Source organism: Pseudophryne corroboree, chromosome 2 (assembly GCF_028390025.1).
Source record: "Pseudophryne corroboree isolate aPseCor3 chromosome 2, aPseCor3.hap2, whole genome shotgun sequence".
Lineage (NCBI taxonomy): Eukaryota > Metazoa > Chordata > Amphibia > Anura > Myobatrachidae > Pseudophryne > Pseudophryne corroboree.
Window position 1 is genome coordinate 271,841,482 of NC_086445.1, and position 27,607 is coordinate 271,869,088.

General features: G+C 48.3%; 1 protein-coding gene across 1 annotated transcript in view; it reads left to right on the forward strand.

The window, feature by feature from the left end:
- The first annotated feature begins 1,591 nt into the window (after nt 1-1,591).
- The window catches only part of LCP1 (lymphocyte cytosolic protein 1), a 168,170-nt gene continuing 142,154 nt past the window's right edge, over nt 1,592-27,607 (forward strand). Inside the window, exon 1 of the mRNA XM_063952813.1 lies at nt 1,592-1,681. The gene's annotated coding sequence lies outside the window, so the exon portion shown is untranslated. The remainder of the gene's footprint in view (nt 1,682-27,607) is intronic.

The window sequence follows — 27,607 nt, forward strand, 5'->3', positions numbered from 1 at the left end:
GTGTAGCCTGACTCTCCGATCCATTCTGGACTCACCTGTTTCCAGCTACAACAATCACCTGCTTCCAGCCCAGCTTCCAGCAGTGTACAGCTTCTCTTAAAGGGCCGGTGTCCTTTCTGCAGTTTACCACTCTCCACCGGTATTATTATTTCACCGCTCTCAAACAATCACCTGCTTCCAGCCCAGCTTCCAGCAGTGTACAGCTTCTCTTAAAGGGCCGGTGTCCTTTTCTGCAGTTTACCACTCTCCACCGGTATTATTATTTCACCGCTCTCAAACTCCAAACTTCATTATTATTTCATCGCTCTCAAGTTCGTTTATTATTTAACTGGTCCCAGCCAGTATCCACTCCGTATCAACAACAGTCTGGTTCCAGCCAGTATCCACAGCAGCCGTTTTATCTTCAGCAGCCCAGCCTTTCCTGGAACACCGGCTGGTACGATCCTGGGTTCTCTCCATTGCTACAGTCAGGCCTGGTAAGGACTTTCCAACTAGAAGATTATAAGAACTGTCTCACACTACCAGTGCCTGTGGCCCTTGCCACCCTGTAGTACCCAGGAATTGTATTTATCCTCTGTTGACTTTTATGTTTCCTTTTACTGCTGCTGTGTTACGGAGTTTGTCATAATAAACATCATTGACTTTTATCCTGGTTGTCGTGGTCACGCCTTCGGGCAGTTATTCTACATGTTACTTACATGTCTAGGGGTCTGATACAACCTCCCAAGTTCCGTTACATCTCAGCCACTACAACTGAGGCTGCCTCCCGTCAGCTCAGGCCCTCAGTTGTGACAAGTACATATTTAAGTTGCACAATGATGATGATTATGATGACTGTACCTAATTGTTCGTAAATGAGAATAACACATCCATCCAAAATAAAAAAAACTGATGGTACAGTGTCCTAAGAGCCTCTTTACATTGCACCGAACACTCAATTTACATAAAAAAAGAATGCTACATATTCAGTTGGGGAAGGGGAAGCTTGCAGATAGATTTTCATGTGTTGTCATAAAAACATTTTTTTTAATTCTATTTGTGTCTGGTTAGCTCCATATTTCAGATGCTCCAAGCTACTTATTTATTAGCCACACTGTCCACCCCATGTTTGCATTGTGTACTGTGATTTGTAGCATTTTTAGTACTCACAGTGAAGTCACACTTCTAGGTGTATTCCGGTTGTATCTGACACAGGTACATGACGGGGAGTGAGCCACAGTTCATGACTTGCACTTGTCACCGACTCTGAATAGTTTGCAAAAAGTTGCATTTTACTGTTCATTATGGGTCCAACTCTAAATCAGGCCCTATGTGTCATCCACAACATTTTGCAGAAAAAAATGACACTCAATTCAAACAGACTTCCTGATACACTGTCTCTGGGGTGATGGTGACATTGCAGGAGACAAAATGTCTCATTTTACCAAATAGTTGCAAAAGCCCCCTCCAACCAAGCTAGGAAGTGGGTAGCAGTGTTAACATCGTTTTGACTAATCAGGTGGCGCTAGAAATAGAGGAAGGGTTAAAACGGTTGATATTTCCTTATAAAGACATAATGTCACATCAGTCACTTCCTTCTACAAACCACAAAATAAAGCTTAACTAGGATTTTTAAGAACAGTAAAGTTCTTTCAAGATAACCCTGCTAGAGTTATCAGCAACAAGCCGAGTTTTGAACAAGGTAAGTTTCTGTTTACAGATTGTTTTCTGATTTATAACCAAAAACAATTACAATTATTCCATTCATTTCATTAGGTGGCTTATCATTCTTGTCATTGAGACAGGATTAGTAAGCAGAGAGCCATTCATCTCAGCGAATGCACAGGAAGTTCCTGCAGTTAGCGCTAACATTAATCAGAGAATTAAGTAACGACGCTTATTTTCATTTAGTGAGATTTTTTTATTAAACAGTTCATTAAAGTGAAATCTTGAACTGATAAAAAATGGATCATTATATGTAGTTCATTGGAGTAACTAGAGCTGTCTGTGCAGCAGCATCTCTCCCTATACCTGCAAGGTTCTACAAAGGAGTAAATCATAGTAGTGTACAGCATGTGGTATTGTAGTAAGATATACAATGAGAAAGACCCACACACACATATGATCAGAAATTGCATCTAATCTGGCCCTGGAGATGATGGTCCTGGAATTACTTGTAATCTTAACAAGGGCTACATAGCTCTAAAAGCCATGATTTCAACAACGCCATCTGTGCATTTAGGTACTGAGTTAAAGGTGGAAGCTTTTGACGAATGCAGAATATGCAGCTAAGTAAACCATGTGGTACTGCAAGGGGTGCAAATATAACTATGGGCCCAATTCAGACCTAATCGCAGCAGCAAATTTGTAAGCAGATGGGCAAAACCATGTGTACTGCAGGGGGGGGGGGGGGGGCAGATATAACATGTGCAGAGAGAGTTACATTAACTCTCATTCTGTACTTAACAGGGTGCATTTTGTGTTGGAAATGTTATGAATGCATGTGTTGATATTACAGAGTTATATAGACACACAGCAATGTATGACTCAAATTATGAACAGCCCAAACCAACACACAACCAGTGGTGTTTATTTATAGATAGCAGGTACAGCCATACTCACTGTTACATGTACACTATTAATGGAGCGTGGCTTCAGTGGAGTGGGAATTCATACAGCTTACCAGCCAGTGAGTTTATACTGCAAACGGGTAGCGGTGCAGGGAAGCTGGAACAGCTTTAGGTGCAGGTGTCAATCAAGACTCTCATAGAAACTAAGTAGGATACTTCAGTCTCACTCCATGTAACACTACACAGTGAGACAAAATGGCCCCCGCACATGCTCAGTAGAGATCTCAGTGGCCATCTTGGGATAGGGCATGAAGCCTCACTGGAGAGTAGGAAGACTGGAGTCTACTTCTCTTTTAATATTTTGCACTTTCCAGCTTTGGTGGAAAAGCACATTGTTGGATGCATTATGTCCAATATAAAAAATAATCTTCAGACACGTTAGTGCCACATGTAGTAAAGACAGTCTAAATGGTCACAGACATTTTTATATTAGCTATAATGAGCCAAAATCAAGCAATGTTTTCAGGGCACGGAGACTTCTGGTAGGCTTGAGCACTGGGGAGTAGTGGCCACAGAAGAGACGTGGCTATGCCCCACATTGAGTACTTTCCTATGGTATATGGAGCATAGTCACGGTATTGTAGCGGGTCGGGGGTGTATGATTACGCCTCCACTGAACTTCTGGGCTTCTACCGGGCTCAGGTGATACAGATGGGTCCATGTTTATCTTGACCTTTAATAGGATTAAGTGAGACTGGGCAGTCAGACTTAATCCCCTGCTGTATTGTTCTCTGTATTGTATTGCAGCTGAGAACAATAGATGAAGGGTTTACTCATGGCTTAAAGTGGTCCTTGTGAGGTGCTGGAACTCATGGAGGAGGACCATGGAGGCACCAGGACCTGAGGAAGGAGTAGGTGGCTGCAGCTCATCAGCAACACTAGTGCCGCCTGTATCATCGATTGACGCAGATGATGGGGTGGGCTTTTCTGTTGGAATTACTGTGCAGGGCAATGAAGGAGGTGGAACTAGTTCCCTCTACCATTACAGGTGGTGGAACTCAGTTCCACCTCGTTCTCCCCCACTTTAACCCCTGGGTTTACATTAATAAACCATGTTGTGCCTAGGCGCAGCAAACTAGCCAAGTAAACCGTGGACCCATCTGTATGTACCCCCTCTCAGCGCCACAGAGTATTTTAGGGAAACATTTTTATTAATTTACATTTTAAAAAGTGGATCAAAAGTGGTCCAAGGTTGGGCAATGATGTGACACTCACACTTTTGCACAGTCCACCTCTTCAGATTCCCCACAATCCTTGGTGATTACTTTTTCTGTCCGTTCAGTCCCTTGCTCAGGTAGAAAATAAAGGTAGCTCAATTCCTCCTTACTTTTAGGTGCTTTATGGAATATAAACAAATATCAAATGGACAGTATATTATATGAGGACAAAATGTGATTTGCAAATGTTATACTGTATTGTGCTTTATGGTACGTTTCCTATTATGTACTGTAGATCAAGAGCAACAATATCTAACATTGCTAGTGTTCCCTGCTGCGCTCCAGTGATATCTTTATGTATAAGTATAAGGAAATATGGTTTGTACTCTGGTTATATTTCCACAAATAATTTAATTATAAATGACCAGATGATTATGTGGCCTTTAGTAAATACACTCAAATGGTGATTTTGTTGACGCTTACTGTATCTTCGGACCAGGGCTTAAAGTGGTCCTCGAGAGGTGGGGAACTCACCTTCCCCACAACCCCTCCCACTTAGCGTGAGCAGAAAGAGGTGTGGCCTCACAAGGGGCGTGGCCACACAATAGTACCCCCAATTCAAAATAATGCCTCACAGTAACACAATCTTATTCACATTGCCCTTTACACACACAATGCCCACAGCAGTGCCCCCTTCCTAATTTTAGATTTGATGCACAATATAGCAGTATATGTTGAACAATCTTTGCTCACCTCTCATATGTCTTCTATGTGTCCCCTCTGCTTTCTTGTTTCCTTTGTCTGTCACTCTCCTCATGTCCATATCTTCATCCTAGGTATCCCTTACTCCCTATATGCTCTCCTTTGTGTCTGATCATCTGAATCTTTCTCTCATTTACTTAGCCCCTACACCTCTCACTCCCCCATCGCACCCCCTGCACCTCTCACTCCCTCCCCATCTCACCCCCTGCACCGCTCACTCCCCATCTCACCCCCTGTTCCTCTCACTCCCCCATCTCAGCCTAGCGCCTCTCACTCCTCCATCACACCCCCTGCACCTCTCACCCCCATTTCTGCCTGATGAATTCAAACTAAAATGAGTAATTTACCCACATTTTACAGTGATCTCATATTTATTAGGAGCCACAAGTGCTCTGTAGCATCATACAATTCTACAGCAGCTGTCCTGGCTCAGGGGCAATGATAAATAGCCACTATACCCACTGCCAAATCACTGCTATGAGACGTTATCTCTAATGTAATAAATAGGCCCCGTTATCTGTCTATGAAATACTAAGGAGTAAAACAAAAACAAGGTCAGAGTAAAAGGAGGACAGAGCTGACAGTGTACACTGCTGCACATTCATTCACTGCTGGCAGACCACGTACACCGCAGGCATAGGCATCGGATATGCCCACACAGCTGTACTCGGGTGGGTGAGTGTAGGACAGGATGGCCTCACCCGGCGCTGCTGACCCCAATCCTGAAGCGACTACTCTCTCCTTAGCAACGGATGCTGCAGCTCTGCGTCGGGACACAGCCGCCACACAATACCGCGTCATGCAGAGAGAGAGTCTGGTGCCGATTGTGCGCCATTCACGGCTCATGAGGCAGCTTCTCATTGGCTGGTGGTCCGCGAGCCGTGATTGGCTCGCGCCAGATTTTAAAAAGCCGCCCCTTCTTGTAATTGGTGCTGCAGCCGGTCCGAGACCGGTATTGGCTGGCGGCCGCTGCCACCTTTACAATGCAGCACGGACCTGATGCTGTGGCCGGGCGGAGGTGGAACTGGTTCTGCCTGCAGTTAGAGGTGACAGAAACGCAGTTCCGCCCCGTTCCGGCCCACTTTAACCACTGTAAACAGACCTCAGTGACATGGACAAAATCCATCTGCAAGGCTTCAGCACCTGATGAGCATATCTCCTGTTTTTGGTCGCAGGAGTTTAGGGCTCCCCACAACAGACAGACAGACAGAGAGCAGGGGCGGATTTAGGGTTCAGGCCTCCCCTAGGCACATTATCGGCTGCCCCCCCCCCATCATGTCACTGCCCCTTTCTTTTGCCTCAAGACCAATAAAGCAGTATCAACCTAACCCTACTACCAGCTCCCAAACCAAAATTTGCTCACTATTGTCCCACTCCCATCAGTTGCAAAATAAAATATAAAAAAAAAGCCGTAATGACAAAAGAAAAAAAAAAAAAAATCGCCTGGCCTCATGAGCCTGCTGTGCTTCCCCTAGGTACATGCCACACGTGCCTAGTGGGAAATCCGCGATAGATAGATAGATAGATAGATAGATAGATAGATAGATAGATAGATAGATAGATAGATAGATAGGTAGATAGATAGATAGATAGATAGATAGATAGATAGATAGATAGATAGATAGATAGTGTTAATTTTTGTACATTTATAAAAAGCAGAACCGCAAAAAGGAAGTAGTAATGGTTTTGGTAAGGGAAAGACCAGAGGCGTAGCAAGACTGAGAAAAGGAAATATCTATGTCATATCTTAGTTTAGAACATAAAGTATATTCTTACACATTTGGTATATACTATACACAATGCCAATAGCTCACTTTCATAATGCAGACAGAGGCTTTTATCTAATAGTGTCAACACATGCAAACAAATCTGTGATTAACTGCCGCATGTGTAGTCTGTCGGTGGTTTTATAATGTATTGTGGTGAGCTAATGGCTGCATGGAAAATGCAATGTAATAATCAGCCAACCACAGTTTTAATAGCAGGTGCTGTAGTTACATTGCTATACCTAACAGTGGATTGCTACCTATCATCTAGGTGAGATCAGAGTCAGTGTCACCAAATGCAATCATTTGATGACGTAGTATGATGGTTTATGTCCTATAGTACAGCACAATGCTGGGCTAATATAGTGACACTAGGTGATTCATCGCACCCTACAGGCGCTCTTCACACCCTCGTAAGGGACTACGCCCCCTTAACCCTTGCACGCCCTTCTGGCTTGCAATATTTTTATTATAAGGAGTATTACCTCCAATCAGAATTGTGTAAGTGGTTACATATTGCACGGACAAAGGGCGTGCAATGGTTAAGGGGTTGTAGCCTCTTGCAACGGCGTGAACAGCATACGCAGGGCCTCATGAATCACCTAGTAGGTGCTGTGGTTGGGGAAGTGGCGGGTGCGGGGGAGACGCGGATTGTGAAGGTGGTCCGGGGGTGCCGCGGGTGGGGGAGAGGCAGTGCAGGGGTGCTGTGGGTGGGGGAGGGGCGGGTGCAGTGGTACTGCGGGTGGGGGAGGGGGTCCGTGCCCCCTGCAATGGCGTGAACAGCGCACACATGGCCTGATGAATCACCTAGTAGGTGCTGTGGTTGGGGAAGTGGCGGGTGCGGGGGAGCCGCCGGTGGGAGAGAGGGTCTGGAGCCACCGCGAGTGGTGGAGGGAGTGTGTGGGGGTGCCGCGGATGGGGCCCGGAGGTACTGCGAGTGGGGAAGGGGCGGGTAATGCTTCTCCTCCTGGAAGCAGCTAAGCTGCTGTTCTCCATTTGGCAGTAGCTCTCCTGGAGACTTGCACAGTAGCCAAACAGCCAGTCTTTGTTGTTAGCGCCGGTGTCCAACGCGCCGCATTACAGTGAAGAAGATGCACTCAATAACCTACAGCTCCCAGCAGCCCTTAGCGCCGGAATGCTTCGGTGCTAAGGGCTGCTGGGAGCTGTAGTTTATTTAGTGCGTCTACTTCCCTGTAATGTGGCGCGTTGGGACACCGGCGCTAACAATAGTGACTGGCTGGCAGAACTGAATGACTCGCTGAATCAATGTAAAAGGTGAGAGTGCTGTGCAGTGTCAGTGACACTGCACACCCACTGCACTGCACAGCACTGTCTTTTACATTGATTCAGCGTCCAGACATTACCCTCCGCGATATCACCTACTCTATCCGACTCATTAGCCATCTCAGGGCTTCCAGGCCGGCAGCCCAGGTGCTGTGTTGCGGAGACAGGGCCTCTGGAAATCTGGGCGCGGCTGTGGTGGGGAGGCACTTCTGCAACATCACGCGCAGAGGAGGCTCCGGGGCTCAGAGAGTATGCGGCACAGGGGGGGTTATAGATAGATAGATAGATAGATAGATAGATAGATAGATAGATAGTGTTAATTTTTGTACATTTATAAAAAGCAGAACCGCAAAAAGGAAGTAGTAATGGTTTTGGTAAGGGAAAGACCAGAGGCGTAGCAAGACTGAGAAAAGGAAATATCTATGTCATATCTTAGTTTAGAACATAAAGTATATTCTTACACATTTGGAATATACTATACACAATGCCAATAGCTCACTTTCATAATGCAGACAGAGGCTTTTATCTAATAGTGTCAACACATGCAAACAAATCTGTGATTAACTGTCGCATGTGTAGTCTGTCGGTGGTTTTATAATGTATTGTGGTGAGCTAATGGCTGCATGGAAAATGCAATGTAATAATCAGCCAACCACAGTTTTAATAGCAGGTGCTGTAGTTACATTGCTATACCTAACAGTGGATTGCTACCTATCATCTAGGTGAGATCAGAGTCAGTGTCACCAAATGCAATCATTTGATGACGTAGTATGATGGTTTATGTCCTATAGTACAGCACAATGCTGGGCTAATATAGTGACACTAGGTGATTCATTGCGCCCTACGGGCGCTCTTCACACCGTCGTAAGGGGCTACGCCCCCTTAACCCTTGCACGCCCTTCTGGCTTGCAATATTTTTATTATAAGGAGTATTACCTCCAATCAGAATTGTGTAAGTGGTTACATATTGCACGGACAAAGGGCGTGCAATGGTTAAGGGGTTGTAGCCTCTTGCAACGGCGTGAACAGCATACGCAGGGCCTCATGAATCACCTAGTAGGTGCTGTGGTTGGGGAAGTGGCGGGTGCGGGGGAGACGCGGATTGTGAAGGTGGTCCGGGGGTGCCGCGGGTGGGGGAGAGGCAGTGCGGGGTTGTGCTGCGGGTGGGGGAGGGGCGGGTGCAGTGGTACTGCGGGTGGGGGTCCGTGCCCCCTGCAATGGCGTGAACAGCGCACACATGGCCTGATGAATCACCTAGTAGGTGCTGTGGTTGGGGAAGTGGCGGGTGCGGGGGAGCCGCGGGTGGGAGAGAGGGTCAGGAGCCACCGCGAGTGGTGGAGGGAGTGTGTGGGGGTGCCGCGGATGGGGCAGGGCCGGATTAAGCCTTGGGGAGGCCCGGGGCACTTAAGACAACGAGGCCACCCGGTGGAAGGTGGGGGAGTGTATTTTAGGTTGTGCAAACCCCTCAACATGACCCATTCCAGGAGGGACAAAAAGCTCTCTAACTGGACTTCCCTCTTAATATATGATTGATGTCACCTGTGTTGAACTATTTAATTGATAAGAAAGGGGTTTCACCACAGGTGATTGCAATCATAACTTAAGATAGCATGTTATCCCTCCAGGACTGGGTCATGTTAGGATGTGTGGATTGTGTATATTAAATTTAATCCAATGGGGTATATTCGATTTAAACTAATAGTTGAATAATGCCAGGTTACATAGGACCCAGACATCCAGGCAGAGAGGAGGAGAAGCTGGGATCCCTGTGTCACTTACAGCTCTCTCCACCCTCCTATCTCTCCTCTGGTCGAAAAATGCAATCGGTAGCGAATAAAACCTGATACTCTGCCTGCAATACATACTACCCTGCTCGCATTCTCTACTGCCCTGCTTACATTCTGGCTGGTTCTGCTGCTGCATGAGAGGGAAAGCTAGCAATGTAGGTGTGCTCTGGCTGGGGGGCCCCCTAACAAAGGGGGGCCCGGGGTACTGTATGCACTGCGAGCCCCCCTTAATCTGGCTATGGGATGGGGCCCGGAGGTACTGCGAGTGGGGAAGGGGCGGGTAATGCTTCTCCTCCTGGAAGCAGCTAAGCTGCTGTTCTCCATTTGGCAGTAGCTCTCCTGGAGACTCGCACAGTAGCCAAACAGCCAGTCTTTGTTGTTAGCGCCGGTGTCCAACGCGCCGCATTACAGTGAAGAAGATGCACTCAATAACCTACAGCTCCCAGCAGCCCTTAGCGCCGGAATGCTTCGGTGCTAAGGGCTGCTGGGAGCTGTAGTTTATTTAGTGCGTCTACTTCCCTGTAATGTGGCGCGTTGGGACACCGGCGCTAACAATAGTGACTGGCTGGCAGAACTGACTGATTCGCTGAATCAATGTAAAAGGTGAGAGTGCTGTGCAGTGTCAGTGACACTGCACACCCACTGCACTGCACAGCACTGTCTTTTACATTGATTCAGCGTCCAGACATTACCCTCCGCGATATCACCTACTCTATCCGACTCATTAGCCATCTCAGGGCTTCCAGGCCGGCAGCCCAGGTGCTGTGTTGCGGAGACAGGGCCTCTGGAAATCTGGGCGCGGCTGTGGTGGGGAGGCACTTCTGCAACATCACGCGCAGAGGAGGCTCCGGGGCTCAGAGAGTATGCGGCACAGGGGGGGTTATGAAAGACTTCCGCTGCATCGCTTTCATACATATCTATGCCGGTGGCCGCAGCAGCTTTTGTTCCACCTGCGCCGCGGCTAGGGAGTGGGGTTTGTTAATGCTGGAGGAGGCAGGCGGACTGGCAGCAGGACATAGGGTCCTGATCGTAGCTGTGCTAAATCTAGCACAGCTACGATCACTTACACTGACATGCGGGGGGACGCCCAGCACAGGGCTAGTCCGCCCCGCATGTCAGGCCCTCATTCTGCTTCAGTTGCAGGTTTGCTGTTTTAGCAAAACTGCAACTGGCAGTGCTGACATGCTGAGGTCCGCCCAGCACAGGGCAAGGCCGCCCAGCATGCAAATGGCCGGCAGTGATGCAATCGCATTTCAATTGCAATCGCATTGCTGATTTGTGGATGACCCCCTGCCTCGCAGCCAGTCAGTCAGGCAGAGGCATTCGCATAAGTGAGATGTGATCACATCTCACTGTGGGCCTAATTCAGACCTGATCGCTAACAAGCGATTTTTGCACTGCTGCGATCAGATAGTCACCGCCTACAGGGGGAGTGTATTTTAGCTGTGCAAGTGTGCGAACGCATGTGTAGCAGGGCTGTACAAACAGATTTTGTGCAGTCTCTGCGCAGCCCAGGACTTCCTCAGCCGCTGTGATCACATCAGCCTGTCCGGGACCAGAATTGACGTCAGGAACCCTCCCTGCAAACGCATGGACACGCCTGCGTTTTTCCAGACACTCCCACAAACGCCTTCTTCCTGTCAATCTCCTTGCGATCGCCCGTGCGAACGGATCCATCACACAAACCCATCGCTGAGTGGTGATCGGCTTTGTACCCATGCGACGCACCTGCGCATTGCAGTGCATACGCATGCACAGTTTGGACCAAAACGCCCGCTGTATGAAAACGCACAGCAGTGATCAGGTCTGAATTACCCCGTATGCGCACATGCACTCTGGCACCTGTGCGTGTGCAGTGCTGTGCACGGGGTCGTCAAGATGCGATCGCATCGCTGATGCATCCCATACTGAATTAGGCTCATAGTGGACAGCACTGTGCAGCCAGCTTTACTTGACTCTAGCATTGTACTGGAGTCTACTGTGCATGCTCAGGTCTCCAGGAACATGGTACCTGCACTACGTTTTTGGGGACATCTCTATTGCGTATGCGCGAATCACTGAAAATAGCCATGGCTGCCATTTTTCCAGTGATATTTGCAGCTCTGCAGCCAACACCGGGCCAAGGCCTCAATACAGAATTAGTTTTCTAGGCACAACTCTTAATCAGCCCCAAGTGTCCAACCCAAGAGATATCACAGTTATCACCTGCATCTGATACACAGTTTGTAGAATACCGCTGTACCAATACAATGTATGGGGACGTTGCAGTAGTACAATTTATCAATCTCTGAAAACAAAACATATTGAAAGCTTGTCTGCATAAGGCAATGCCTTCTGAAAATACTGTTACTCCGGTTACCATCGTTTGGCAGATCTCTTTTGCATATAGTAGGTCTTATTAAGTAATGGCTTCTGTCTTCCCTCCTTTTACATATTGGATCTATTATCTGCAATTCTTGCATTTAATATTTTCAAACAATGGTATTTTCTCTATTTTCTCTTACATCCTAGAGGATGCTGGGGACTCCGTAAGGACCATGGGGTATAGACGGGCTCCGCAGGAGACATGGGCACTCTAAGACTTTAGATGGGTGCAGGGCCGGTGGAAGGTTTCTCGGCACCCTAGGCAAAATTTAAGCTTACACCCCCCCCCCCCCCCTCCTTATTCACGTTACGTTACAGTAATGCCTCTTATTGAAGTTGCATCACCCAGTAATGCCTCTTATTCATGTTACACCACAGTAGAGCCTACATTACATTAAACCACACAGTAGATTAAACCACACAGTAGAGTCCATTCACAACCTGCCACACAGTAGTACTCCTTATACACTTTATGCCACACAGTAATAGTGCCCCTTATAACACTATATGCCATAAAGTAATGCCCCTATACATTATGCCACACAGTAATGCCCCCTATACATTATGCCACACAGTAATGCCACTTACACATTATGACACACACAGTAATGCCCCTTACACATTAGGCCTCATTATGATTGGCTTGCGGTCCATGAGCTCCGATTGGCTTGTGGATGGCTCCAGATTCAAAATGATGGTGTCGTTGTCTCTCACATGGTTGTGTGCACTGGCCAGTGCACCACCTATAAACAGTTGGCACGTAAAACAAAAGTGTGCTTGTACTGGAGTAAAAATGCTAATTATATATACACACACACACACACATACATACAACCTTTTTATAATACAGTGTATACATTTCATGAAAAGTGAGTGCCTATTATGTTTCTTTAATTATAGTTGTTGTAAATGCTAGTTATACGTGTGTGTGTGTGCGTGTGTTTGTGTGTGTGTGTGTGTGTGTGTGTGTGTGTGTGTATGGGAAACTGTTTTTTATTCAATATATATATATATATATATATATATATATATATATAGTGGTCGAAGTGGAAATTTTTAAGTGGGGGTATGGAAAAGTGATGATTGCAATTATGCGCGCACCTCTGGAAAAGGGGGCATGGCCACTCAAAAGGGGGGTGTCCTTCAGTGTAGTTTACAACACCATATACCCCTAATACACATTATGCACCACATCACAATAGTAGGACCCCATTATACTATCTAGTACTCGTGCCCCTTTCACATTATACCACACAGTATGAGCCGAAATTCACATTATACCACACAGTATGAGCCAAAATTCACTTTATAGCACACGGTATGAGCCGAAATTCACATTATAGCACACGGTATGAGCAGAAATTCATATTATAGCACACAGAATGAGCCAAAATTCACATTATAGCACACAGAATGAGCTGAAATTCACATTATATCACACAGTATCAGCCAGAATTCACATTATAAGCCAAAATTCACTTTATACCACACGGTATGAGCCGAAATTCACATTATAGCACACAGTATGAGCCAAAATTCACATTATAGCACACGGTATGAGCAGAAATTCACATTATAGCACACAGAATGAGCCGAAATTCACATTATACCACACAGAATGAGCTGAAATTCACATTATGGAACACGGTATGAGCCGAAATTCACATTATAGCACCCAGAATGATGATGGTAGAGTGACAGGGAAAATGACAGCAGGGACAGGGAGAGTGACAGAGGGATAGGGAAAGTGACAGCAAGGACATAGGGACAGGGAGAGTGACAGATAGAAGCATAGCAAGGGCATACAGTAGGGACTAGGGAGAGAGAAGGGCAGCAGGGTAAGCAGTGGCGTAACTTCAGCTCAATTGCCCAGAGGCCAGAAAAATGTTGTGCCCCCCCCCCTTGCAAAAAATTATTTGTATTTTACTGACTCCTTGCCCTGTGTGAGTGATAACCCCCCTTCCCCTGTGTGAGCCATGCACCCCCCCCCCCCCAACACACACACACACTTCGCCTGTGTGAGTGATATCACTCTATTCCTCCTTTTCTGAGCCATGTCCCCCTTCCCACTGTGTGAGACACAGAGACAGGGAGAGAGCAAGAGAGACTTGGAAAGAGAGAAAGATGAGAGAGAGGCATGGAGAGAGAGACAAAGGAGAGAGAGAGAGACGGAGAGGGGAAGACTGACGAGGGAGAGAGAGACAAGGAGGGGAGAGAGAGGCGAGGGAGAGAGAGAGGCAAGGGAGAGAGAGAGAGAGAGAGAGAGAGAGAGAGAGAGAGAGACAAGAGAGAGATGGACGGACGAGGGAGAGAGAGAAAGAGAGAGAGAGAAAGAGAGATGGATGAGGGGGAGAGAGATGGACGAGGGAGAGGGAGGGAGAGAGATATGAGGGAGACAGAGATGGGGAGAGACAGAGAGATAGATGCAGAGACAGGGAGAAAGGGACACAGGGAGGGGGTGAGAGACAGGAGAGAGAGACAGCGAGAGACATGCAGAGACGCGGAGAGAGAGACAGATGGGGAGAGAGAAGCGAGGGAGAGAGACAGGGACACAGACATGGAAATGGAGACAGGGAGAGAGAGAGACTAGGGAGACAGACAGGAAGAGAGGGGGGAGGGAGACAGACAGGGAGAGAGAGAGAGAGATGCGGGAGAGAGACAGGGAGAGGGAGATGGGGAGAGAGAGAAGCGAGGGAAAGGGGGAGAGAGTGAGAGGGAAAGAGACGCAGAGAGGGAGACAGAGAGACAGGGAGAGAGACGCAAAGACAGGGAGACAGAGCTGGGGAGAAATAGAGAGATAGGGAGAAAGAGGGAAGAGCACAGGGTGAGGTGCATGGAACCTTTGCCGCTCTGCGGGATGCTGGGTGATGAAGAAGGGCACCAAGGGTGCCACACAGACGCTACTCCATATGTGGCCGGGCGGCTGTGATCTCACCTCTAGTTTCCCCTGCATAAGAGCCGCAAACTTTCTGCACAGTCCACACTTACCCTCCCTCCTTGTCTGTCATGGTGGTAGCTGCAGTGCGGCGCTTCTTCCGGCCTCGCTGTCTGGACCCTGTACCCCTCTCTGTTAGGGTGGCTGGTTGCGTGGGCGGCTCCTCCCCGTGTCCCCGGTCTCCACTCTGCTCCTCGGCCTCCTCCCGCTAATGTTCCTCCCCATGTCTCGCTAATTCTGCAGCCACTGAATGGCAGTGAGTGGGGTCCTTTTATGTGTCCCTGGCCCAGAGGGGGTCTTTTAGTGACCCCTTCGCCCTACTGTGGTCGGCGGCACAGCGGCTCCTAAGAACGCAACGCTACTATTTTAAATCTGCCGCGGACCGGCAGCCAATCAGGAGCGGTCCGCGGCAGATTTGAAATAGTAGCGCAGCGGTCAGGAGCGAGAGCTCGATGCGGTGGCAGCGGCGGTCTTCAGAGCGCTGAGGGCGGACGGAGGGCGGCCAACAGCTGGGGCAGCGAACGGACCTCCCTGCCTACGACTGCAGGGGAGGAGGGAGTGGATGATGCTGCTGCCTGCCAGGATTTAGGACACAGCAGCATCGCGCTGCTGCTCCTGCTTGTTTCCGGCATCTGTCAGCAGAGGGGGCGCGGCAGGGCAGACACAGTTCACCCTGGCCGAAGGTGTCTGATAGTGCTGGCTGCGGCTAGCTAGACCGGCGCCGCTGCCGCCGCTAACCGGCCCTGCACAACATGATTTTTAGGTAAAACTAATTCAGGAGGGGCGTGCCGCCCTTCAGTGGCCAGCGCTCATAGGCAGCTGCCTAAAGCTGCCTAATGGTAGCGCCGGCCCTGGATGGGTGTTAACTGGCTCCTCCCTCTATGCCCCTCCTCCAGACCTCAGTTAGATCCTGTGCCCAGAGGAGACTGGATGCACTGCAGGGGAGCTCTACTGAGTTTCTCTGAAAAGACTTTTGTTAGGTTTTTTATTTTCAGGGAGCACTGCTGGCAACAGGCTCCCTGCTTCGTGGGACTGAGGGGAGAGACACAGACCTACTTTACTGATAGGCTCTGCGTCTTAGGCTACTGGACACCATTAGCTCCAGAGGGTCGGAACACAAGTGTCGTCCTCGCTGTTCGTCCCGGAGCCACGCCGCCGTCCTCCTCACAGAGCCGGAAGATAGAAGCCGGGTGAGTATATGAAGAAAGAAGACTTCATAGGCGGCAGAAGACTTCAGATCTTCAGTGAGGTACCGCGCAGCGGTCGCGCTGCGCGCCATTGCTCCCACACACAAGCACAGCAAGGGTGCAGGGCGCAGGGGGGGCGCCTGGGCAGCAATAATGACCTCAAATTAGACTGACACCAGGCTTAGGTACTGGCAGTATATTATAAAACCCCCGCCAGTATAAAAAAATTGAGCGGGACCGAAGCCCGCCGTCGAGGGGGCAGGGCTTGATCCTCAAGCACTAACCAGCGCCATTTTCTCCACAGCACGCTGCAGAGAAGCTGCTCCCGGACTCTCCCCTGCTGAACCAAGTAATGGGATAAAAAACGAGGGGGGCACATTTATTTGGCACAAATCACATATACAAAAAAGCGCTGTATAGGCTGAGACTGTGGTTTCAGTGTCTAGTGGCGCTGGGTGTGTGCTGGTATACTCTCTCTCTGTCTCTCCAAAGGGCCTTATTGGGGTGCTGTCCCCATATTCATATATCCCAGTGTGTGTGGGGGTGTCAGTACGTGTGTGTCGACATGTCTGAAGCGGAAGGCTCGTCTAGGGAGGATGCAGAGCAGATGGTGGTGGTGTCTCCGTCGGCACAGCCGACACCGGATTGGTTGGACATGTGGAATGTGTTAAATGCTAATGTGACTTTATTGCATAAGAGATTGGACAAAGCAGAGTCCAAGGACAAAGCAGGGAGTCAATCCATGGCTCTGGCGGTGTCACAAGACCCTTCAGGGTCCTATAACCGTCCCTTTTCCCAGGTAGCAGACACTGATACAGACACGGATTCTGACTCCAGTGTCGACTATGATGATGCAAGGTTACACCCAAGGGTGGCCAAGAGTATTCAATATATGATTATTGCAATAAAAGATGTTTTACATATCACAGAGGACCCTTCTGTCCCTGACACGAGGGTCTGCATGTTTAAGGGGAAGAAACCTGAGGTAACGTTTCCCCCATCTCATGAGCTGAACGCTTTATTTGAAAAGGATTGGGAAACTCCAGACAAGAAACTGCAGGTTCCCAAGAGAATTATTATGGCGTATCCTTTCCCCTCAAAGGACAGGTTATGGTGGGAATCCTCGCCCACGGTGGACAAAGCTTTGACGCGCTTGTCCAAAAAGGTGGCGCTGCCGTCCCCAGACACAGCGGCCCTAAAAGATCCTGCGGATCGCAGGCTGGAAACTTCCTTAAAATCAATTTACGCACATACTGGAGCCCTGCTTAGGCCGGCAGTAGTGTCGGCATAAGTGGGTAGCGCAATTGCAGCGTGGGTAGATAACTTGTCTTCGGACATTGACACCTTAGATAAGGATAGTATTTTGTTGACCTTGGGTCACATTAAGGATGCAGCGTTATATATGAGAGAGGCTGCAAGAGATATTGGGCTGTTTGGTTCAAGAGCCAATGCTATGGCAGTTTCTGCTAGAAGGTCCCTGTGGACCCGTCAATGGACAGGTGATGCTGATTCAAAGAGACATATGGAGGCTTTGCCTTACAAGGGTGAAGTTTTATTTGGGGAGGGCCTCGCGGATCTGGTTTCCACAGCTACCGCAGGTAAGTCTTCTTTTTTGCCATATGTTTCCCCACAGCAAAAGAAAACACCTCAATACCAGATGCAGTCCCTTCGGTTGGATAAGTTCAGAAAGGGTCGGGGCTCTTCCTTCCTCGCCAGAGGTAAGGGTAGAGGGAAAAGAGCACCAGCTATGGCTAGTTCCCAGGAACAAAAATCCTCCCCGGCTTCTACAAAATCCACCGCATGATGCTGGGGCTCCGCTGCAGGAGTCCACACCGGTGGGGGCACGTCTTCGTCTTTTCAGCCAGGTCTGGGTTCAGTCGGATTTGGATCCTTGGGTGTTCGAAATTGTATCCCAAGGCTACAAACTGGAGTTCGAAGATGTGCCTCCACACCGATTTTTCAAATCGGCATTGCCAGCATCTCCCCCAGAGAGGGAAACAGTTTCAGCTGCCATGTCATCAACAGGTGATTATCAAGGTTCCCCTAGAACAACAGGGAAAGGGGTTTTATTCAACCCTGTTTGTGGTCCCGAAGCCGGACGGCTCGGTCAGACCAATTCTAAATCTAAAATCCCTAAACCTATATTTGAAGAGGTTCAAATTCAAGATAGAATCTCTCCGGACAGCGATCTCCAGCCTGGAAGGGGGGGATTTTATGGTGTCTCTGGACATAAAGGATGCATACCTTCATGTCCCCATATATCCTCCTCAGGCGTACCTGAGATTCGCTGTACAGGATTGTCATTACCAGTTTCAGACATTGCCGTTTGGGCTTTCCACGGCCCCGAGGATTTTCACCAAGGTGATGGCAGAAATGATGGGTCACAATTATCCCATACTTGGACGATCTCCTGATAAAGGCAAGATCGAGAGATCAGTTACTAAAGAGCGTGTCTCTCTCTCTGAGAGTACTACAACAACACGGCTGGATTCTAAATCTACCAAAGTTGCAGCTAGTTCTAACAACTCGGCTGGCATTTTTGGGCATGATTCTGGACACGGAAAAAAAGAGGGTTTTTCTCCCAATGGAAAAAGCCCAGGAGCTCCAGAACATGGCCAAGGACCTGCTAAAACCAAAAAGAGTGTCAGTTCATCAATGCACTCGAGTATTGGGAAAGATGGTGGTGGCCTACGAGGCAATTCTGTTCGGCAGGTTCCATGCGAGAACTTTTCAGTGGGACCTTCTGGACAAGTGGACGGGGTTCCATCTACAAATGCATCGGAGGATAAGCCTGTCCCCCAGGGCCAGGGTATCTCTCCTGTGGTGGCTGCAGAGTGCTCACCTTCTAGAGGGTCGCAGGTTCGGCATTCAAGATTGGGTTCTTGTGACCACGGATGCGAGCCTCCGAGGATGGGGAGCAGTCACACAAGGAAGAAATTTTCAGGGAATATGGTCAAGCCAGGAGGCTTGTCTACACATCAATGTGCTGGAATTAAGGGCCATATACAATGGCCTACAGCAAGCGGAGAATCTTCTTCGCAACCTACCCGTTCTGATTCAGTCAGACAATGTCACGGCTGTGGCGCATGTAAACCGCCAAGGCGGGACAAGGAGCAGAACAGCAATGGCAGAAGCCACCAGGATTCTTCGCTGGGCGGAAAATCATGTAAGCGCTCTGTCAGCGGTCTTCATCCTGGGAGTAGACAACTGGGAAGCAGACTTCCTCAGCAGACACGATCTCCATCCAGGAGAGTGGGGGCTTCATCAAGAAGTCTTTACAGAAGTAACAAGTCGTTGGGGACTTCCTCAAATAGACATGATGGCGTCACGCCTCAACAAAAAGCTTCGGACGTATTGTTCCAGGTCGAGGGACCCTCAGGCAGTAGCGGTGGATGCCCTGGTGACACCATGGGTGTTTCAGTCGGTCTACGTGTTCCCTCCACTTCCACTCATCTCAAAAATATTGAGAATCATAAGACGAACAAGAGTGCAGACAATTCTAATTGTTCCAGATTGGCCTCGAAGGGCCTGGTATTCAGATCTTCAGGAAATGATCACAGAAGATCCATGGCCTCTTCCTCCCAGGGAGGACCTGTTGCAACAGGGGCCCTGTGTGTTCCAAGACTTACCGCGGTTACGTTTGACGGCATGGCGGTTGAACACCAAATCCTAGCTAGGAAAGGTATTCCGGGGGAAGTTATCCCTACTCTAATCAAAGCTAGGAAGGAGGTAACGGCAAAGCATTCTCACCGTATCTGGAGGAAATATGTTTCTTGGTGTGAAGCCAAGAATGCCCCTACGGAAGATTTTCAGCTGGGTCGTTTTCTCCACTTTCTACAGACAGAAGTGGATATGGGCCTGAAGTTAGGCTCCATTAAGGTGCAGATTTCGGCCTTATCTATATTCTTTCAGAAGGAATTGGCTTTTCTCCCAGAAGTCCAGACTTTTGTAAAGGGAGTGCTGCACATCCAACCTCCTTTTGTGCCCCCAGTGGCACCGTGGGACCTTAACGTGGTATTACGGTTCCTTCACTCACACTGGTTTGAACCTCTTCAAACGGTGGAGTTAAAATTTCTCACTTGGAAAGTGGTCATGTTGTTGGCCTTGGCATCTGCGAGGCGGGTGTCCGAATTGGCGGCTTTGTCTCACAAGAGCCCCTATCTGATTTTCCATGTTGATCGAGCAGAGTTGAGAACTCGTCCTCAATTTGTGCCTAAGGTGGTTTCGTCGTTCCATATGAACCAACCTATTGTAGTGCCTGTGGCTACGGGTGACTTGGAGGATTCCAAGTCTCTTGATGTAGTCAGGGCCTTAAAAATGTATGTAGCCAGGATGGCTCGAGTTAGGAAAACAGAGGCACTGTTTGTCCTGTATGCGGCAAACAAGGTTGGCGCTCCTGCTCCTAAGCAGACTATTGCTCGCTGGATCTGTAACACGATTCAGCAGGCTCATTCTACGGCTGGATTGCCGTTACCAAATTCGGTAAAGGCCCATTCCACTAGGAAGGTGGGCTCTTCTTGGGCGGCTGCCCGAGGCGTCTCGGCATTACAGCTGTGCCGAGCAGCTACTTGGTCGGGTTCAAACACTTTTGCAAAATTCTACAAGTTTGATACTCTGGCTGATGAGGACCTCATGTTTGCTCAATCGGTGCTGCAGAGTCATCCGCACTCTCCCGCCCGGTTTGGAGCTTTGGTATAATCCCGATGGTCCCTACGGAGTCCCCTGCATCCTCTAGGACGTAAGAGAAAATAAGATTTTAAACCTACCGGTAAATCTTTTTCTCCTAGTCCGTAGAGGATGCTGGGCGCCCGTCCCAGTGCGGACAAATTCTGCAAGGCTTGTATATAGTTGTTGCTTACATAAGGGTTATGTTACAGTTGCGATCAGTCTCTGGCTGATGCTGTTTTGTTCATGCTGTTAACTGGTTTAGTGTTTACCATGTTGTACGGTGTGTATGGTGTGGGCTGGTATGTATCTCGCCCTTGGATTAACAAAAATCCTTTCCTCGTACTGTCCGTCTCCTCTGGGCACAGTTCTTTAACTGAGGTCTGGAGGAGGGGCATAGAGGGAGGAGCCAGTTCACACCCATCTAAAGTCTTAGAGTGCCCATGTCTCCTGCGGAGCCCGTCTATACCCCATGGTCCTTACGGAGTCCCCAGCATCCTCTACGGACTAGGAGAAAAAGATTTACTGGTAGGTTTAAAATCTTATTTATATCACCATACCTAATATATATTAAATTGCATTTATAATTTACCATGGTCTCTACGGGTTGGGTATGGCTGACCGGTGCTGGGGATCCCGGCGGTCAGCATACCGACCGCGAGATCCAGCCAGCAGAATGGGGCGAGCGCAATGGTGCCCCTTGCATGCTCGGTGGTGAGCTGTGCTCGCCACAGGTTCTATTCCCACTCTTTAGGTGTCGTGGACACCCACAGGTGGGAATAGTCTCTGCTAGTCGGCATGCCGACTGTCGGGATTTAGAGGGATCGGGATGTAGCAGACGATATTGTGACTGATGTTCTCCTGACCGCCCGTCACATAACTACATCCTTTCTCTACCCTGCCTGGAAATTCCATTAAATTGGCTTCGCACTGTGACTATGGACCTTATTCAGTAAGAGTAGCAGATTCTGTGGCACCGTGGGACCTTAACGTGGTGTTACGGTTCCTTCACTCACACTGGTTTGAACCTCTTCAAACGGTGGAGTTAAAATTTCTCACTTGGAAAGTAGTCATGTTGTTGGCCTTGGCATCTGCGAGGCGGGTGTCCGAATTGGCGGCTTTGTCTCACAAGAGCCCCTATCTGATTTTCCATGTTGATCGAGCAGAGTTGAGAACTCGTCCTCAATTTCTGCCTAAGGTGGTTTCGTCGTTCCATATGAACCAACCTATTGTAGTACCTGTGGCTACGGGTGACTTGGAGGATTCCAAGTCTCTTGATGTAGTCAGGGCCTTAAAAATTTATGTTGCCAGGACGGCTCGAGTTAGGAAAACAGAGGCACTGTTTGTCCTGTATGCGGCCAACAAGGTTGGCGCTTCTGCTCCTAAGCAGACTATTGCTCGCTGGATCTGTAACACGATTCAGCAGGCTCATTCTACGTCTGGATTGCCGTTACCAAATTCGGTAAAGGCCCATTCCACTAGGAAGGTGGGCTCTTCTTGGGCGGCTGCCCGAGGCGTCTCGGCATTACAGCTGTGCCGAGCAGCTACTTGGTCGGGTTCAAACACTTTTGCAAAATTCTACAAGTTTGATACCCTGGCTGATGAGGACCTCATGTTTGCTCAATCGGTGCTGCAGAGTCATTCGCACTCTCCCACCCGGTTTGGAGATTTGGTATAATCCCCATGGTCCCTACGGAGTCCCCAGCATCCTCTAGGACGTAAGAGAAAATAAGATTTTAAACCTACCGGTAAATCTTTTTCTCCTAGTCCGTAGAGGATGCTGGGCGCCCGTCCCAGTGCAGACAAATTCTGCAAGGCTTGTATATAGTTGTTGCTTACATAAGGGTTATGTTACAGTTGCGATCAGTCTCTGGCTGATGCTGTTTTGTTCATGCTGTTAACTGGTTTAGTGTATACCATGTTGTACGGTGTGTATGGTGTGGGCTGGTATGTATCTCGCCCTTAGATTAACAAAAATCCTTTCCTCGTACTGTCCGTCTCCTCTGGGCACAGTTCTTTAACTGAGGTCTGGAGGAGGGGAGGAGCCAGTTCACACCCATCTAAAGTCTTAGAGTGCCCATGTCTCCTGCGCAGCCCGTCTATACCCCATGGTCCTTACGGAGTCCCCAGAATCCTCTACGGACTAGGAGAAAAAGATTTACCGGTAGGTTTAAAATCTTATTTATATCACCATACCTAATATATATTAAATTGCATTTATAATTTACCATGGTCTCTACGGGTTGGGTATGGCTGACCGGTGCTGGGGATCCCGGCGGTCAGCATACCGACCGCGAGATCCAGCCAGCAGAATGGGGCGAGCGCAATGGTGCCCCTTGCATGCTCAGTGGTGAGCTGTGCTCGCCACAGGTTCTATTCCCACTCTATAGGTGTCGTGGACACCCACAGGTGGGAATAGTCTCTGCTAGTCGGCATGCCGACTGTCGGGATTTAGAGGGATCGGGATGTAGCAGACGATATTGTGACCGATGTTCTCCTGACCGCCCGTCACATAACTACATCCTTTCTCTACCCTGCCTGGAAATTCCATTAAATTGGCTTCGCACTGTGACTATGGACCTTATTCAGTAAGAGTAGCAGATTCTGTGGCACCGTGGGACCTTAACGTGGTGTTACGGTTCCTTCACTCACACTGGTTTGAACCTCTTCAAACGGTGGAGTTAAAATTTCTCACTTGGAAAGTGGTCATGTTGTTGGCCTTGGCATCTGCGAGGCGGGTGTCCGAATTGGCGGCTTTGTCTCACAAGAGCCCCTATCTGATTTTCCATGTTGATCGAGCAGAATTGAGAACTCGTCCTCAATTTCTGCCTAAGGTGGTTTCGTCGTTCCATATGAACCAACCTATTGTAGTACCTGTGGCTACGGGTGACTTGGAGGATTCCAAGTCTCTTGATGTAGTCAGGGCCTTAAAAATTTATGTTGCCAGGACGGCTCGAGTTAGGAAAACAGAGGCACTGTTTGTCCTGTATGCGGCCAACAAGGTTGGCGCTTCTGCTCCTAAGCAGACTATTGCTCGCTGGATCTGTAACACGATTCAGCAGGCTCATTCTACGTCTGGATGGCCGGTACCAAATTCGGTAAAGGCCCATTCCACTAGGAAGGTGGGCTCTTCTTGGGCGGCTGCCCGAGGCGTCTCGGCATTACAGCTGTGCCGAGCAGCTACTTGGTCGGGTTCAAACACTTTTGCAAAATTCTACAAGTTTGATACCCTGGCTGATGAGGACCTCATGTTTGCTCAATCGGTGCTGCAGAGTCATTCGCACTCTCCCACCCGGTTTGGAGCTTTGGTATAATCCCCATGGTCCCTACGGAGTCCCCAGCATCCTCTAGGACGTAAGAGAAAATAAGATTTTAAACCTACCGGTAAATCTTTTTCTCCTAGTCCGTAGAGGATGCTGGGCGCCCGTCCCAGTGCAGACAAATTCTGCAAGGCTTGTATATAGTTGTTGCTTACATAAGGGTTATGTTACAGTTGCGATCAGTCTCTGGCTGATGCTGTTTTGTTCATGCTGTTAACTGGTTTAGTGTATACCATGTTGTACGGTGTGTATGGTGTGGGCTGGTATGTATCTCGCCCTTAGATTAACAAAAATCCTTTCCTCGTACTGTCCGTCTCCTCTGGGCACAGTTCTTTAACTGAGGTCTGGAGGAGGGGAGGAGCCAGTTCACACCCATCTAAAGTCTTAGAGTGCCCATGTCTCCTGCGCAGCCCGTCTATACCCCATGGTCCTTACGGAGTCCCCAGAATCCTCTACGGACTAGGAGAAAAAGATTTACCGGTAGGCTTAAAATCTTATTTATATCACCATACCTAATATATATTAAATTGCATTTATAATTTACCATGGTCTCTACGGGTTAGGTATGGCTGACCGGTGCTGGGGATCCCGGCGGTCAGCAGACCGACCGCGAGATCCAGCCAGCAGAATGGGGCGAGCGCAATGGTGCCCCTTGCATGCTCGGTGGTGAGCTGTGCTCGCCACAGGTTCTATTCCCACTCTATAGGTGTCGTGGACACCCACAGGTGGGAATAGTCTCTGCTAGTCGGCATGCCGACTGTCGGGATTTAGAGGGATCGGGATGTAGCAGACGATATTGTGACCGATGTTCTCCTGACCGCCCGTCACATAACTACATCCTTTCTCTACCCTGCCTGGCAATTCCATTAAACTGGCTTCGCACTGTGACTATGGACCTTATTCAGTAAGAGTAGCAGATTATGCTTTTTAGCAGAATCTGCTACTCTTTAAAACACATACTGGGGGCCGCCCATGGCAGGGCAAGGTCACCCAGCATTCTACCTGCTGCCCACCAACTGCGACCATGGTCTAATTGCGATCGCGCCACAATTAGTGCATGGTCGCAGAAATTAGGGAAGCCTAGTCCCAACACCATATTTTTGTTCAGAGCGGCAGCGTGTGATGTCATGCAGCCACCCTGAAAAAGCCACCGCCCCACCCCTGTAGTTCCCCCGCCGCCCCCGCAATGATCTGTACCTGCCCCAAAACTGCCCTGCAAACGCCTTTGCCTGTCAATCAGGCAAAGGCGTTCGCAGTTAATGCGACCCGACTACATTAACTGCGCACACACGTGCAGGGTGGGACCTGCGCATGTGTGCTGCACCAGAATCTCAAAAATTGAGGTCCTATAGTTGATGGAACATTGTGATAATAACTGCGTTATTACTGATATAGTATTTGTTTTCTGGATAAAGGTTTTTCCATATGGTATGTCCCTCACCAATACACCAAAACATAATTTAGTAAAGTCTAATCTGTCAAGCACTACCTCTAATGTATAAGGAATATTTCATGCACCTCCTACTTTGATCATCTCAGAAGTCTGAGCAGTGTTCTGAAAGCAGCTGTTTCACAGCACGGGCTTGTGCTTTTATTTTGTCTTGGAACATCTCTGACATTTATTATCCTTACGTGTCGATGTCACAATAAGAGGTGCATTATTCCATACAAATGCCCCAGGAATGAGCGCTCTCCCCCTTCTCCAGCACCTAATTAATGTGCTTGATGTGTCCACTGCGACACTTACTGTACATCTGACTAAACTTTAATTATACTTTATTGTAAGATAAAGACGTATATAAAAGCTAGTACACAATCATACTGTAGATTCAGTGCCAAATTAAGATCTAACTGGACTTTTCATTTATAAAGGGTATATTGTAAATTTGCGTTTAACCAGGTGTGACTAATGGTGTTGGGGTATGGTCAGGGCCAGTAAGATATCCATGAGGTAATGGTGTGGCCATTCCCCTTCCAGAAAAAAAATCATTGTAAAATACTATGCACAATGCCACGAAGCTAAGGAGGCCATTTGTCTCCCTCAGCAGCTGGCCCACTTTAGTAAAGAGAAAGGTTACGTTTACCTATTGGAGAACACAGCCACGACCACTGTGTCTCTCCAGCCTCATTCTTCCTGCATCTCTCCAGCGCTATCTCCACTGTGTCTCCAGGGTCTCTCCAAAACCCCCTTGTCTCACCAGCATCACTAAAGCCTAAACCCACATGTCCACCCAGCGCCATCAACTTGCCGTGCCCCTCCAGTGTCATCATCCTGCCCTGTGTTTCTCCAGTGCTGTCACCCTCACCCCTTAGCTTTCCTGTCTTCTGAGCTGGCTGATGATGCCTGCTGTACGGCTCTTCTTCTTTTTAGAATCAAGGCCCAGATTTATCAAGCTTTGGAGAGTGATAAATTGCACAGTGATAAAGTACCAACTAATCACCTCCTGTCATTTTTCAAACACAGTCTCTCACATGACAGGAGCTGGTTGGTTGGTACTTTATCACCGTGCAATTTATCACTCTACAAGGCTTGATAAATCTGGGCCCGAGTATAAACTTTGTTCCTGGCATAGAATGAGGAGGGTGTGGCAGGCCAATAAATGGTAGCACCGCCCACAGCTTCAAATGTACTGGGCGGTGCAGAGCTGGACTGGTTCTCTGCAGTTCCACCTACCAATGCAGGTGATGGCCCACTTTAAATCCTAGCTGGACAACACAATTTTCAACAAAGAGAGGAGAGCAGTGGTCCCACTGCCCTAGTTATGGCCAAAAGTGTGGGGGATTATATTCATGTGGTCCTGGAGCTATATCTCCATCCGCCCCATTGTCAATCCCAACCTGTGTAGACTGCTAAATAGGCAAACATTTCATAAACAACAGCACTACATCTTACAGATCAACAGAGCTATATAGCTGCATATTATACCTCTTCCTGTAAGTGTAACTTGTACAAATACAGATGGGTGTAGCAGTTCTGAACATCCCTCCTGCCAATGTTATAATAAGCTTTCCAGGGATCCCCTGCTACTAGATGCATTATAACGTATATGCGCAGCACATATAAAGCAGGCACACAGGTACTGGAACTTCCATTGTAAAAGGTCATAGAACAAAGTTGTAATCTCATTTATTATTTTACATTTTCAGCAAATTATGGAACATAAAATTACAATATGACGACCACGAATTGCATTGCTCAAATCGCAGCAATCCAAGGCATGTGGTGGTATAAATTGACCTCAAATCCATCTATACAATCATGCAGCTTTATTACGGTATGTTAGGGATTGGTTTTTCTAGTGAAGTTTACGCCAATACACTATGGAAGCAACAATTCCCCCAGGAGGGTGATTTAGTTTAATTTCTCCATAAATTGGAGGCAGAAATAGACCAGGAGTTAAAGGACAGCCCCTTGCTTTGGTCAGTTTATAAACTTTAGCATAAATGAAGACACCCTGCTAATCTGAATGCACATAATACCCTGTGCGGTGGATATTTCAACAAAGGAACCTTGGACATTCACTCAGGCTCTCCAGCTTTGCCCAATGGTCCAAAGATTGGCTTACTACCAAATGCAGCATTATGCAAGCTCAGTAATGTTATGCGTTTCTGAAGAAGACTGGTCGAATCCTATGAATACTGTGTTGGGGTCCCCACCTGATGTTAAAAAGGCAATATCTGTGTATTATCTCCTACTAAGGTCATCAATGGATCACTCTACTACTTGGTCAGGAGTGCAACAGTGGATGACTGACTTCCCTAATTTAGGCT